This window comes from Hibiscus syriacus, unplaced genomic scaffold (assembly GCF_006381635.1).
Source record: "Hibiscus syriacus cultivar Baekdansim isolate YM2019G1 unplaced genomic scaffold, ASM638163v2 tig00110159_pilon, whole genome shotgun sequence".
Lineage (NCBI taxonomy): Eukaryota > Viridiplantae > Streptophyta > Magnoliopsida > Malvales > Malvaceae > Hibiscus > Hibiscus syriacus.
In genome coordinates this window covers 73,472-89,463 of record NW_024062607.1, presented here as the reverse complement: position 1 = coordinate 89,463, position 15,992 = coordinate 73,472, and the positions used below count along the sequence as shown (strand labels likewise).

Genomic DNA, 15,992 nt, shown 5'->3' with positions numbered 1-15,992 from the left:
AGGGAAGCTCACACGTAAAGGTTTATACCAGTTGCTACTGTATTAAGAAAAGAAATCGTGTTGTATGGTGAATAAAATGTGACCAAGGCTTCAAACAGTCTGGAACTTTGGCATAGGCTGTAACACCCTTAACTCATATCCGACCCGAATAAAAGTCTGAGGTGCCACATTGACTTTTCAAAACCTTGACTCTTATAGAAAATCCCGGGAAATTTTAAAACTTTCATTAAAACGAAATACTTTAATTTACATAAGACCATAAAATACAAAATCGATCAGAGTATTCGTAATTAACACTTATTACATGCCAACACTCTATACATAACCAAGTACATACTTTGTCAATTACTTCTGATCTGATCTCTTAGTAGTATTGTTGTCCGTGCTACTTCTATTTCCACTTTTCCTGATTCTTGGTACCTACGTGTAAATCACTTACACGCTAAGTCATAGACTTAGCGAGGCAATAAATGAATATGCAACAATAAACTTATGAATGTTCATACTTACAATTGGATCATGACATTTCAATATGCATGTATCTATCGCACGATAACATATAATGCACATACGAAACTTACCTTCTTGTATCACTTTCATTGTAAATCGGTATTTCAATTGCATAGCCCATGTATATTATTGAGATTAGAGGTATATGAGTGCATTGAGGTTGTGCACTAATGCTGTCACCACAGCTCGTATCTATTCCCTCATGGGGCACCGAATCTTAGTTCAGTATTCGTCCCGTAGGACTCCTACATCCCGAAGGACTACGTCCCGAAGGACTATTATACCCTCGACTCTTGGCATGCCAATTACACCTATAATTCTCATATCGTATACTATGGGCATTATTCTTATATTTCATATGTTCATGTACTCATATCATTTCTCTTGTGATCATGTATCTCATATCACTTCATATCATGTTCTCATATCACAGGTCATATCACATATCATATCACATAACATATATATCTTATGCATGTATCACAATAATTATCATGTATGCATGTTCACAACTACTGTATTATAAAAATCAATATAGGGATTAGACTTATCACAAGTCTTATTCCATTATAATATACATATAGTATGCACTCACCTTAGCTTTGCTTTGCTTTGATTCGATTCTAATCCTTTGATCGTTCCAGAATAAGCTTACTTTTAGTATCTACATAATCACACATGGATCTATATCAGTATTATAACTAATATACTCTAATGGTTCACTCTTTAGACTAAGAGAAAAGTCAATTTCATCTTTTAATGAAGGTATGCATCGATGCACTACTGATGCATCGGTGCATAAAAGGTATTCGATGTAGTATTATTGCTGGGATGCATCGATGCACTCCTTATGCATCGATGCACCAATTGCATTCAATGTTTTTATTTTAAAAGAGTGCATCGATGCACTACCAATGCATCGATGCACATTCATACAATTTATGGGTTTTAACCTTGATGTATCGATGCACCATGAATGTGCATCGGTGCACTCTGCCAGAATCCTCTTTTTAAACCCGAAAGTTCATTCATTTGGATTAAATCCTTCATGTTTAATCCCCTTTTTCATTCTTAACTCTAGTACACATCCTTAAACCAATTTATACTCACTTATTTCATCTTAAACCTTCAAATCCTATCATTCATATGTAATTCAAGAATTACATTAATAAATCAACATGTTTGAATTCCGTTTTTGACACTTCGTATATCTTAAATAGATTGATGACAAGTCAAATATAACTTTCAATTCTAGTTATGAACTCTATTCCAAGATTTCATTTAAGAACTTTAAATCTTAAATCTCTCCTAACTCAATCATCCTTTGATGTTAAGATAACTTAAGCTTTCTTTAAGCTTAGTTATCATCTAATAATAATAACCCAATATTAAATTTAACAAGAAACTCAATAATCAGAATTCTTACCTTTGATTTGGTTCACACGTACAAGGAAGAAAGAAGAAGAAGATAACTCTGGAAGGCTTTGGTGTTCTCTTCTTTTCATCCCACTTGTACTCATATATATCCTTATCCCTTCTTTAATTAATTTTCCTTGCAAATGGCTCTTTTGCCCTTCCATTCCTTCTTCCTTTCAATTCAATCCTACACAATCATTTACATATAAATCTTTATACTATTCATTCATTCTATTTTAATCACCAAAATCTAAAACTTTTCAATTTAGTCACTAACCCGGTATTGAGGATGTTACAACTCTCCCCCTTAAGAAAATTCGTCCTCAAATTTTCATTATGCAAAGAGGTAGGGGTACTTAATCCTCATGTCCTCTTCACGTTCCCATGTTGCTTCCTCTACTTTGTGATTCCTCCACAAGACCTTAACCAATGGAATAGTCTTGTTCCTTAGTTTTTTAACTTCGTGAGCTAATATTTGAACAGGTTCTTCCTCATAAGTTAAATCTGGTCGGACTTCAATTTCTTTAGGAGTCACAATATGAGATGGATCAGATCTATATTTCCTAAGTATTGAGACATGAAAAACATGGTGTATCTTTTCCATTTTAGGTGGCAAAAATAACTGATATGCTACTGATCCTACCCTCTTAGTAATCTCATAAGGTCCAATGAATCGAGGACTCAACTTTCCTTTACGTCCAAACCTCAATATTTTCTTCCACGGAGACACTTTCAAGAACACTTTATCTCCGACTTGAAATTCAATTTCTTTCCTTTTTAAATCAGCATACGATTTCTGTCTATCAGCTGCAGCTTTCAGATTATTTTGAATTACTTGAACTTTCTCTTCTGTATTCTGAATCAACTTAGGACCAATAACTTCTCGATCCTTAAGTTCATACCAGTTCAAGGGCGTACGACATATTCTTCCGTATAGAGCTTCATAGGGAGCCATTTTGATGCTTGACTGATAACTATTATTGTACGCAAATTCAGAAAGTGGTAAATACCTTTCCCACGATCCTTTGTATTCAATAACACAAACTCTTAGCATATCCTCCAGAATTTGAATAGTTCGCTCGGATTGACCATCGGTTTGAGGATGAAACGATGTACTGAAGTTTAACCGAGTTCCCAATGCTCTATGTAATGACTTCCAAAACCGTGATGTGAATCTAGGATCCCGATCAGAAACTATGGAAATAGGTACACCATGCAACCGTATAATCTCTCTAATATACAATTCAGTATACCTATCCATGGAGAAATCAGTTCGTACTGGAATAAAATGGGCTGACTTAGTCAATCTATCCACGATTACCCATATTGAATCCTTTTTGTTCAGAGTTAAAGGCAACCCCGTCACAAAATCCATCGTTATGTTTTCCCATTTACATTGAGGAATTAAAATTGGTTGTAACAATCCTGACGGAACTTGATGTTTAGCTTTGACTTGTTGACAAGTCAAACACTTTGATACAAATTCTGAAATATCTTTCTTCATTCCCGGCCACCAATATCGACTCTTAAGATCCATATACATTTTGTTCCCTCCCGGATGCATTGTCAATGGACTACAATGAGCTTCCGTTAACAAATCATTCTTTAATTCATCATCATCTGGAATTACTAATCTTTCTTGATAATACAAGTTCTCATCAAACTTAATCTCATAATCCGTACCCTCTCCATTCTTTATCTGTTGTATCCTCTTTAAACACTTTTCATCTTTAACTTGCAATTCTTTAATTCGATTTAGCCAAACGGGATTGACTGTCAATTCTGCACAAATTGCACCATCTTCTCTTAACGATAATCTAGCATCAAGAGTTCGCAAAGCTGCAAACGTCTTTCGACTCAAGGCATCAGCTACCACATTTGCCTTTCCAGGATGGAAATCAATCACCACATCATAATCCTTGAGAAATTTCACCCATCTTCTTTGTCTTAAATTCAACTCTTTCTGAGTCATCAAGTATTTTAAGCTCTTATGATCCGTATACAAGTAGCACTTTTCACCATACAAGTAGTGACGCCAGATCTTTAAAGCAAACACTGCTGCCGCCATCTCTAGGTCGTGTGTTGGATAATTTTTCTCGTGCGGTTTTTGTTGTCTCGAAGCATAGGCTAACACTTTGCCTTCTTGCGTTAATACGCATCCCAAACCACTATGAGACGCATCACTATACACTATAAAGTTCTTTCCAGACTCGGGTTGAACTAACACTGGAGCTTCTGTAAGAATCTTCTTTAACTTTTCAAAACTCTCTTGACATTCTCGAGTCCAAACAAATTTTACTTTCTTTTTCAACAGTTTAATCATGGGTAATGCTATAATCGAAAAGTTTTTAACAAACCTTCGATAATAACCAGCTAACCCCAGAAAACTTCTAACTTTCGATACATTCTTTGGAACTTTCCACTCCAGAATAGCTTTAATCTTTTGGGGATCCACTCGAACTCCTTCTGCAGAAATTACATGTCCAAGGAATGCCACTTCATTCAACCAGAATTCACATTTAGAGAATTTAGCATAAAGCTTCTTGTCTTATAAAATCTGTAAAACAATCTGTAAGTGTGAACTATGCTCTTCTTCTGACTTTGAATATATTAAAATATCATCAATAAACACCACAACAAACTGATCCAAATACGGTTGGAAAATTTTGTTCATTAAATCCATAAAAGCAGCTGGTGCATTCGTAACTCCAAACGACATCACGATAAATTCATAATGACCATATCTTGTTCTAAACGCCGTTTTCGAAATGTCTTTTTCTTGAATCTTTAATTGATGATAACCCGAACGTAGATCAATTTTTTAGAACACTGAAGCTTCTTTTAATTGATCAAATAAATCGTCGATTCGGGGAAGTGGATACTTGTTCTTGATGGTCACTTTATTGAGTTGTCTGTAATCGATACAAAGACGTATTGATCCATCTTTCTTCTTAACAAATAGAACTGGAGCTTCCCAAGGTGATATACTTGGTCTAATAAACCCTTTGTCCAATAACTCCTTTAATTGAATCTTTAATTCTTGTAATTCCTTTGGAGCCATTCTGTATGGTGCCATTGCAATGGGCGTTGTTCCTGGTATTATCTCAATCTGTAATTCTACCTCTCTGTCAGGAGGTAAACCTGGCAACTCTGCAGGAAATACATCGAGAAACTCTCTGACTATAGGAATCTCTTCAATCCCTTTCTCCTTGGTTCTAACATCCAGTACATTAGCAATAAACCCTTGACATCCCTGTAGCAGTAACTTCTTTGCAGTCATCACTGAAATCACACTTGCTAATGGATTCCATCTTTCACTAAATACAATAACTTCTATTCCTTCAGAACTTCTCAACATCACTCTTTTCAATCTACAATCGACATTAGCGTAATAACGATATAACCAATCCATCCCCAGTATCACTTCGAATTTGTCAAAAGGTAATTCCATCAGATTAGCAGGAAATTCAATTCCCTGAATCCGTATGGGACACTCTCGGCTCACCATATTTACCTGAGCACTGTGCCCTAGTGGATTCGTCACTATTACTTCATTACTAGTAGTTTCTAAAGGAATGTTCAATTCTCTTACTAACGTACTAGTAATATATGAATATGTAGATCCCGGATCAATCAATACAATAACACCTTTGTCAAACAATAGAAAGGTACATGTTATAATATCTGGGTCATCACAATCCTCATTGGTCTTGAGGTTGTACACTCTAGCAGTGGAGTGTATCTCCTGTTGAGCAGAGGACTCTGACTGACTTCTTCCTCTGCCTCTACCTCTTCCCCTCTGGGCTACAGAAATAGACCTCTCTGGCTGTACAGATTCACTGGTTGACATTGGACAATCTCGAATGAAATGTTCGGTGTCTCCACATCTAAAGCAGACTCTAGAAATCATTCGATATACCCCTAAATGATTCTTTCATGTCATTAAGCCAAAGGTCCACAGTAACAGGACCTTCATTGGCTTCCCCTTTAAACTCTGGAGCTCCTAATCCCTTCAACTCTTTCGCAACATTCATTTTTGGAGTTGAAGTAACAGGAGGTCGGAAACGCGTCAATACCGCGTCTAACGTTCTAAAGAATATATCTTGATCATTGAGAGGCATTCCAGAGGATGTCTGTTCTTCACTCTGCCTGGCTAGGGCAGGTGAATTACTGCTTTCAGCGGGTCTATCGTCTCCCGCTTCATTTCTAGATCTACTTTGTTCGGACATCTATAAAAATACAACCATATAGTTCTATTAGTAAAACAACATACTTACTATTCCATCAGATCAGAAGTTTCCACTATTTTTTTGGCATGTATACCTTATAAGATACTCTAGACTTTGGTTTATGCCGAGAATCGACTAAACCGTAGCTCTGATACCATTAAATGTAACACCATTAACTCATATCTGACCCGAATACAAGTCTGAGGTGTCACATTGACTTTTCAAAACCTTGACTCTTATAGAAAATCCCGGGAATTTTTAAAACTTTCATTAAAACGAAATATTTTAATTTACATAAGACCATAAAATATAAAATCGATCAGAGTATTCGTAATTAACGCTTATTACATGCCAACACTCTATACATAACCAAGTACATACTTTGTCAATTACTTCTGATCTGATCTCTTAGTAGTATTGCTGTCTGTGCTACTTCTATTTCCACTTTTCCTGATTCTTGGTACCTACATGTAAATCACTTACACGCTAAGTCATAGACTTAGTGAGGCAATAAATGAATATACAACAATAAACTTATGAATGTTCATACTTACAATTAGATCATGACATTTCAATATGCATGTATCTATCGCACGATAACATATAATGCACATATGAAACTTACCTTCTTGTATCACTTTCACTGTAAATCGGTATTTCAATTGCATAGCCCATGTATATTATTGAGATTAGAGGTATATGAGTGCATTGAGGTTGTGCACTAATGCTGTCACCACAGCTCGTATCTATTCCCTCATGGGGCACCGAACCTTAGTTCAGTATTCGTCCCGTAGCACTCACCTTAGCTTTTCTTTGATTCGATTCTAATCCTTTGATTGTTCCGGAATAAGCTTACTTTTAGTATCTACATAATCACACATGGATCTATATCAGTATTATAACTAATATACTCTAATGGTTCACTCTTTAGACTAAGAGAAAAGTCAATTTCATCTTTTAATAAAGGTATGCATCGATGCACTACTGATGCATCGGTGCATAAAAGGTATTCGATGTAGTATTATTACTGGGATGCATCGATGCACTCCTTATGCATCGATGCACCAATTGCATTCGATGTTTTTATTTTAAAAGAGTGCATCGATGCACTACCAATGCATCGATGCACATTCATACAATTTCTGGGTTTTAACCTTGATGTATCGATGCACCATGAATGTGCATCGGTGCACTCTGCCCAGAATCCTCTTTTTGAACCCGAAAGTTCATTCATTTGGATTAAATCCTTCATGTTTAATCCCCTTTTTCATTCTTAACTCTAGTACACATCCTTAAACCAATTTATACTCATTTATTTCATCTTAAACCTTCAAATCATATCCTTCATATGTAATTCAAGAATTACATTAATAAATCAACATGTTTGAATTCCGTTTTTAACACTTCGTATATCTTAACTAGATTGATGACAAGTCAAATATAACTTTCAATTCTAGTTATGAACTCTATTCCAAGATTTCATTTAAGAACTTCAAATCTTAAATCTCTCCTAACTCAATCATCCTTTGATGTTAAGATAACTTATGCTTTCCTTAAGCTTAGTTATCATCTAATAATAAAAACCCAATATTAAATTTAACAAGAAACTCAATAATCAGAATTCTTACCTTTGCTTTGGTTCACACGTACAAGGAAGAAAGAAGAAGAATATAACTCTGGAAGGCTTTGGTGTTCTCTTCTTTTCATCCTACTTGTACTCATATATATCCTTATCCCTTCTTTAATTAATTTTCCTTGCAAATGGCTCTTTTTCCCTTCCATTCCTTCTTCCTTTCAATTCAATCCTACACAATCATTTACATATAAATCTTTATACTATTCATTCATTCTATTTTAATCACCAAAAACTGAAACTTTCCAATTTAGTCACTAACCCGGTATTGAGGATGTTACATAGGCGCTTAGGACACTCCAGTGAGAAGATTGTAAAAGATGTTATGAAAATGTGTAATGTTTCTTCTAGTGAAAACAAATTGAACAATGTTTGTTCTGCATGTTTACATGGCAAGGCTCACAACCTGCCTTTTTGTAATTCGTTGACTGAATACAAAGAAATTTTTCAATTGGTTGTGTCAGACGTGTGGGGACCTGCTCATGTAGTTTCGATTGAAGGTTACGTATATTATGTATCATTTATTGATGTGTTCAGCAGACATACCTGAGTGTATCTAATTAGAAAGAAATATGAAGTCATCCAATGCTTTCTCAATCTTGTTAAAATAGCCAAGGTTCAGTTTGGGAAGAAAATCAAAGCGTTGACGAGCACATCATCGAATTTCTTGTCCCAGCACGTCAGAGCATAATTAAAAGGCTGAACGTAAACATCGCCACATTATTGAGATAGGACTAGCCATGTTAGCTCAAGCATCACTGCCAATAAAGTTATGGAGTCATGTATTTACTTTGGCAGTGTATATCATAAACAGGCTCCCATCTGAGGTCATTTCAGGCAAGACCCTGTTTGAGGTTCTCTATCAGAAAGCTCCTGACTAATCGAGAATGAGAGTGTTATGGCGTGCTTGCTTTCCCTTCTTGAGACCGTTTAATCAACATAAATTGGATTTTCGGTCAAGGCAGTGTGTGTTTCTTGGGCCCAACACCTCACATCCTGGGTACAAATGTCTAGACAGTGATGGCAGAGTCCTTGTGTCTCGACATGTGAGGTTTGACGAGAAAGGATTTCCTTTTGATAAGAATCAACTTGTGTACAAGTGCTATAGACAAGAAATTGTCACTACTGGATAATTGCCTATATTCTATAATAAGCGTGGAGCCACACTGCTTGGAAATCATCATAATGCGCATGGGGTTGGAGCCACCTCATCTTGTGCACATGGTGATAACCTTGGGACCACACTGCTTGGAGCTATACGAGACAATGCTCATGCCCATGGGACTACGCCGCTTGGAGCTTTGCGAGATATTTCGCATGAACATGGGGCCACACCACTTGAATTAATAACCATTCACCACAATATGCATGATGGTGCGCAAAGTCCAAGTAATAGTGCTCTTGGTGTGGTGCCCACTCGTGTTGAGACTTCAACAAATGCATGCATTGAAGAGTTAAATATTGATGCAAATGATATGGTGCCATCCCATGTTGAAGAATTAAATGTGCATGGCTCACATGGGGACCAAGGTGCACGTGAATTAAACAATAATGCCACTCATGTTGAAGGAACATGTGAATTAAATAAAGGCACTCATGTTGAAAGATTAAATACGCATGATGAACATGGGGACCAAGGATCGGCAAACACATGGGTCCTGGGAGGAAATGATATTGAAAGTGGTGGTGGCTCACCTGTTGAAGAATTAAATAGTCGTACGCATGGTGCAGAGTAAGGTGAGACAAACACAAGGGTCCAAAAAGAGAATAATACAAATTTAAATATTGAATGTGGTGGTGGCTCACATAGGGTCCAAGGTGTGGTAAACGTTGATAATGTGAGTAATTTTAATGGAAGAATTGCACAAACATATGGGACAGGTCATTATACGCGAGATTCCAATGCATACGCACATGGGAGAATTGCACATGGCGTGGTCCAATGAAGAGATAGTGGTGCGGCAAATAATAATGGAAATGGGACCGACCATTATATACGTGAATTCAATGCCCATGTACATGGGAGTAGGTGTGATGAAAGTTCACGTGGGGTCCAAGAGGGAAATTGTAATGGTGAGGGAAATACAAACAATGAGAGTAGTGGAAATGGCAGCTCACATGGGGTCCAAGAAATGAGTGTAGAAGTTTAACCAGGTGTGAAGATTGATGTACCACAAGCAGTCTCCAATGTACATCCCATAATGACCAGGAGTACGCATGGAATTTGGAAGCCGAAAGTTTACAACGTTGCAAGTTCAGATCGAGAACCAACAAGTATAACAAAGGCCCTGATGAGTCCTCATTGGAAAGAAGCTGTACAAGCTGAGTTTGATGCTCTAGTAAGGAATGACATGTGGACTCTAGTTCCTCTTCCTAGAGACAAGAAGGCAGTAAATTGTAAATGGATTTTTCGAATAAAGCGAAATTATGATGGTTCAATTTCAAGGTATAAAGCATGTTTAGTGGCAAAGGGTTTCCTTCAAAAATCGAGAATTGACTTTGGTGAAGTTTTCAGCCTAGTAATCAAGCCTACAACGGTCATGGTAATCATTTCCTTAGCATTTTCACGAGGATGGAAGTTGAGATAGATCGATGTCAATAACGCCTTCTTGAATGGGCTTCTCACTGAAGAGGTGTACATGACTCAACCACTATGATATGAGCAAGGAAATGGTGACCTAGTATGTAAGCTACACAAGGTGATTTATGGGCTCAAACAAGCATCGAGGGCCTGGTTTGAGCGACTGATGGCATACCTGGAGTCTGAAGGTTTTTGCCTAGCTAAATATGATGCCTCTCCTTATGTTTGAAAGACATCAGATAGCTTGGTGTACTTACTGGTGTACGTTGATGATATCATATTAACAGGGGATAAAGAGGTGGTTGTTCAAAGTGTTATAGACAGACTGAATGCTCAATTTTCGTTGAAGGATCTTGAACCATTGAGTTTTTTCCTAGGAGTGGAAGTCAGTTATGAAGGTTGTGATGTTGTTTTTAGTCAATAAAAGTCTATTCAAGATCTTCTACAGAAGCATGGTTTTGGTGAAGTGAAAAGCCTTCCCACCCCTATGGTCTCTAACATCAAGCTGTCGGCCAAGGACGGAACACCACTTGAAGATGCTGCACGATAAAGAAGCATTGTAGGTGCCCTGAAGTACATTGTGATTACTCGACCTTATGTAGCGTTTGCTGTGAACAGGGTGTGTCAATTCATGCAAGCCCCACTGGATGTTCATTTTCAGGCAATCAAGTGAATACTTCGTTATCTACAAGGCACAGTTGACTTTGGACTACGATTTACACTCTCATCGAGAATGGCTTTGACTAGTTTTACAGATACGAATTGGGGCTCGGATGTTGATGATAGACGGTCAACCTCAGGGTTCTGTATATATTTTTTTTGGAACTTGGTCTCATGGAGCTCTAGAAAGCAACAGGTTATTGCACGTTCAACTGCTGAGGATGAATACAGAAGTGTAGCTTGTGCAGTTGTTGAGATGGTGTGGCTTCGATCGTTGTTGGGGGAATTACATGTAGTTTCATATGGCAAGGTCACGTTGTGGTGTGATAATACAAGTGCAGTGGCAGTATGTGATAATCATGTACTTCATTCCAAGTTTAAACATGTTGAGTTAGATCTATTTTTTGTTCGAGAAATGGTGGCTATGTGACAGCTACAAGTGCATGAAGTTCCTATAGTTGAGCAGGTTGCTGATGTGCTGAACAAGCCTTTATCAACACCTTTGTTTTTCAAACACAAACAACGGTTGCTGGTGATACAACTTAAAAGCATATCAATTTGAGTTCTGGAAAAGTTTTGAAGTTGAAGGTTGCAAGGGAAATGTTAGTGTAAATGAACATTCATTTCATTTTGAGTTTTGAATGAGCTTTGATCATGGTTGTTTAGTTTTGAGTTTTAAAAAAGGTTTAAAGTTGAAGGTTGCAAGGAGAATGTTAGTGTAAATGAATGTGTGGCATATAAGCACACGTGCAACTGCTGTGCATGATGATCGTGCAGCTAAGGATTGATACACTGCAGCAGATTGGTTGAAGCAATTAGTTTGTTGAAGTCAGTTACATCTTTAGTTACAACTATAGTACTCATTATAAATACACTCCTTAAGCCTTGTAAAATTTACCCCTTTGAAGATAATAAAAATCTCAGAATGATTTCTCTTTTCTTGTTTCACGTTCTTACTCGCATATTTTAGACATAATTTGTTAATCTTTACACATTGGCAGGTGCCTGCTGTAGTTGGGATCCTGACATGGCAGACTTGAGGGCATACAACATTTTGATTGTATTTCCTCATCTGGCAAATCACAAAGAGCCACAAAAAACATAATTAGTTAAATAATGTCTCATCATTAAGGAAAAAGAGGGTAATCTGAATGAAGTTTGAACCACACATGTCCATTCGCTTTTTCTACTTTCTTTCCTAAGTTTTGTAGTTTACTTTATTGCCAGTAGCAGAGAATCAACGATCATATATTACTTTTATATTCAATTCCAGTCAAATAAGAAATGAATTTCCATGTGATTAAAGATCCTAGGAATATATTACAAAGAATTTGTTTGCTGTCTTCTCGTACGATATAGTGCCAAGTTGGCCAACCATACTAGTACAAGGGTCTGACAAGTCCAACTTAATCTATATAGGGTTGACTCATTTCAGAAAAGAAACTTAAAAGAACAATAACTAGCTTGGATTTGTCTGATATTAACTGGAGTTTCTAAACACACTCCAATTACTTTATTTTGTTCGAGTATTCTTCCATCTGAGCTCGATCACCGAGCAATAACTGTAGCACGAAGCCAAAATTAAAAGATCCCAGAATTCATACAACTTCTTTCAAGATGCTTGATGAAGTACAATGGTCCAAGCATGTAGCTACAATATATGGGTAAGCTCATCTTGCCTGTATATGCTTTATAAGATTACTTGTTCAAGCAGCTAGTGCGTCTGATACTGGTTATAATTGCAACTTGCAGACCATGGTGGATTAGGCATCAGTGCCAAAGTAGCGGTCGCCAAACTCACCCAAGCCTGGTATAACACGGAATTGCTCATTTAATGCATCATCAATATCTGAAGTACCCATTTTAAGCGACTGGAACCGTTTGCAAACACAATTGATTTCTTTAGGTGCCTGTGGATAAAAGAAAATTAGGAATGAGATCAGGTGTTGAAAAATCGGGTAAAGAAAATGAAAGAACACAACAATTTTAATGAGGTTCAGCAATGTGCTTACGTCCTCGGTGCCTTAGGCAGCGCTAGAATTTTTATTCAATTCAATGTCTCATAGGTTTATGTTATATCTCCTTTTATAATAAATAAACCCTGATACATATTTACAAAAATAACCATGTACCATACCGCGGGGCCGTAGCCGCCGCACTCCCAATCCACATAATCGTAATACCCACTACGAGACTTTCTTGGTATATTTATGAGCCATACCTAACAAATCTTCACCTTGGCGAATATCATGCCCCTTAGGAAACATTCAATGTGGGCTGGGTTACCTTACTTCTTTAACAACTTGAAACACTCAACAAGTCCAAGCAAATGCATGAACTTCTCTGTCGTAATTGGCTTGGTGAACATATCAGCGGCATTCTCATCAGTATGTACCTTCTAAAACAAAATCTCTCCAGATGCAACCAACTCTCTGATCTTGTTAAACCTTACATCAATATGCTTAGTTCTAGCACGATATACATGATTCTTAGCCAAGTGAATAGTACTTTGATTATCACAAAGCAACTGAACTCCACCTTGCTGAATACCCAACTCCTTCACTAAACCAGTAAGCCATAAAGCTTCTTTTGTAGCTTTAGCCGCTGCCATGTATTCAGCTTCAGTTATAGATAATGCCACAACAGATTGAACAATAGACTTCCAACAAATAGGCCATCCACCAAGAGTAAAGACATATCCTGTCGTAGATCTTCTATTATCCAAGTCACCTACATAATCTGAATCCACATATCCTACAACCAAAGGATTATCCCGTTGACTACTAAAAATAATTCCATGTCCCACAGTACCCTTTAAGTACATAAAGATCCACTTGATGCTTCCCAATGTTGCTTACCAGGTTTAGACATGTACTTACAAACTTGACTAACAGTATGAGCTAAATCAAGACGAGTACATACAATTGCATACATCAAGCAGCCAACAACATTAGAATACGAAACTTTTTCCATATCTTCATCTTCCTTATCTGTCTTAGGGCACTGTTCTGATGAGAGCTTAAAGTGATTTGCCAATGGAATGCTCACTGGTTTTGCGCAGCTTATCGCAAACTTTTCTAGCATTTTCTCAATATAACCCTGTTGAGATAGCCACAGTTTCCTTGAGTCTCTGTCCCTGTAAATTTTCATTCCATGAATTTTCTTTGCAGCACCTAAATCTTTAATATCAAATTCCTGACTCAATAAAGTTTTCAAACCGATAACATCATCCATGTTCTTCGCAGCAATTAACATATCATCAACATACTATAACAGAAAATAAAAAAACCATCATCAAGGCTCTTAACATAGACACAACAATCATACTCACATCGCTTGTAGCCAATCTTGATCATATAGGAGTTAAACCGTTTGTAGCATTGTCTCGGAGACTGTTTCAACCCGTACAAAGATTTCTTCAATATGCAAACTAAATGCTCGTTTCCAGGTTGAGTGAAACCTTCAGGCTGCTACATATAGATATGCTCCTCTAAATTACCATGAAAAAAAAAACAGTTTTAACATCCATCTGCTCTAAATGCAAATCCTAGCTAGCCACCAATACAAGTATTGCTCGGATTGAAGTGTGTCTGACCACAGGAGAAAAAACTTCATCATAATCAACTATTTTATGTTGTGAAAACCCTTTTGCTACCAAATGAGCCTTGAACTTCTCCCCCTCTTTTTCTGTTACTGCTTATTTCTTCTTATACACCCATTTGCAACCAATCGGCTTCTTACCCTCAGGAAGGCGAACTAACTCCCATGTACGATTGTGATTCAAAAACTCCATCTCCTCAATAATGGCAGCCATCCACTTGTCGTTTTCCTGACTAATAACAGCATCATGAAAAGTAACGGGATCATCATTGCTAACAGTAAGTGCAAAAGAGACCAAGTCTTCAAAACTCAATCTGTTCGGAGGCTTTATATTCGTCTGTCTCACCCTGTCTCTGGCGAGACTATAATCCTGCAAATCATCCGTAGTAGAACCACCAGAAGTCGGTTGAGAAGTTTCTGTTTTCTCAACTGGAAACTGCTCAAAATCCACCACTGTCGTGTCTTTCTTCTGCTGCAACATGGGTTGTTCATAAAAAAGAACATCTCTACTGATCACAATTTTCTTCGCAATTGGAATCCAGAATTTGAATCCTTTGACACCTTTCTTGTAAACCAGAAAAATAAACTCCTTCGATTTTGCATCAAGTTTGGATCTCTCATCAGCAGGTACATGTACATAAGCAGGACAACAAAAAATCCATAAGTGATCAAAAGTAACATCATGACCAGTTCATACCTCTTCTGCAACTTTCTCATCCAATGATGCCCTTGGCGATCTATTGATAAGATAACACACCATGTTAACAGCCTCAACCCAGAAGTGTTTGGGAAGCCCCACATTCAACCACAAACATCTGGCTCTTTTATTCAACGGCATGCTCATCCGTTCTGCAACACCATTCTGTTATGGTGTCTTGCGCACTGTAAAATGCCTCTTAATCCCATGCTCCTTACAGAAGTTTAGAAACTGTGAATCTGTGTACTCCGTACCATTTTCAGATCGCAAAAGCTTGATTTTTCATCCTGTTTGGTTTTCTACCTCAGTTTTCCACAACTTGAACTTCTCAAAAACATTAAACTTTTGTTTCAAAAAAAACACCCAAAATTTCCGTGAAAAATCGTTAATAAAAGTAACATAATACCTAGATCCACCCAAAGACAATGTCGTGGAAGGCCCCCACACATCAGAGTGCACATAATTAAGAATCCCTTCAGTTGTGTGCTTCACAGTCTTGAAACGAACTTTAGTCTGTTTACCAAGAACACAATACTTGCAAAAATCGAGCTTACAACTTTTAACACCATGCACCAGATTTCTTTTATGTAATTCAGCCATACCACGTTCACTAAGATGAGCAAGACGAATATACCACAGTTTGGTAGTATCATCACAGGACTCAAC

At 37.3% G+C, this 15,992-nt stretch overlaps 1 pseudogene; it reads left to right on the top strand.

Moving 5' to 3' along the window:
• The window catches only part of LOC120216156, a 29,880-nt pseudogene extending 17,555 nt beyond the window's left edge, over window positions 1-12,325 (top strand).
• Window positions 12,326-15,992: the final 3,667 nt, after the last annotated feature.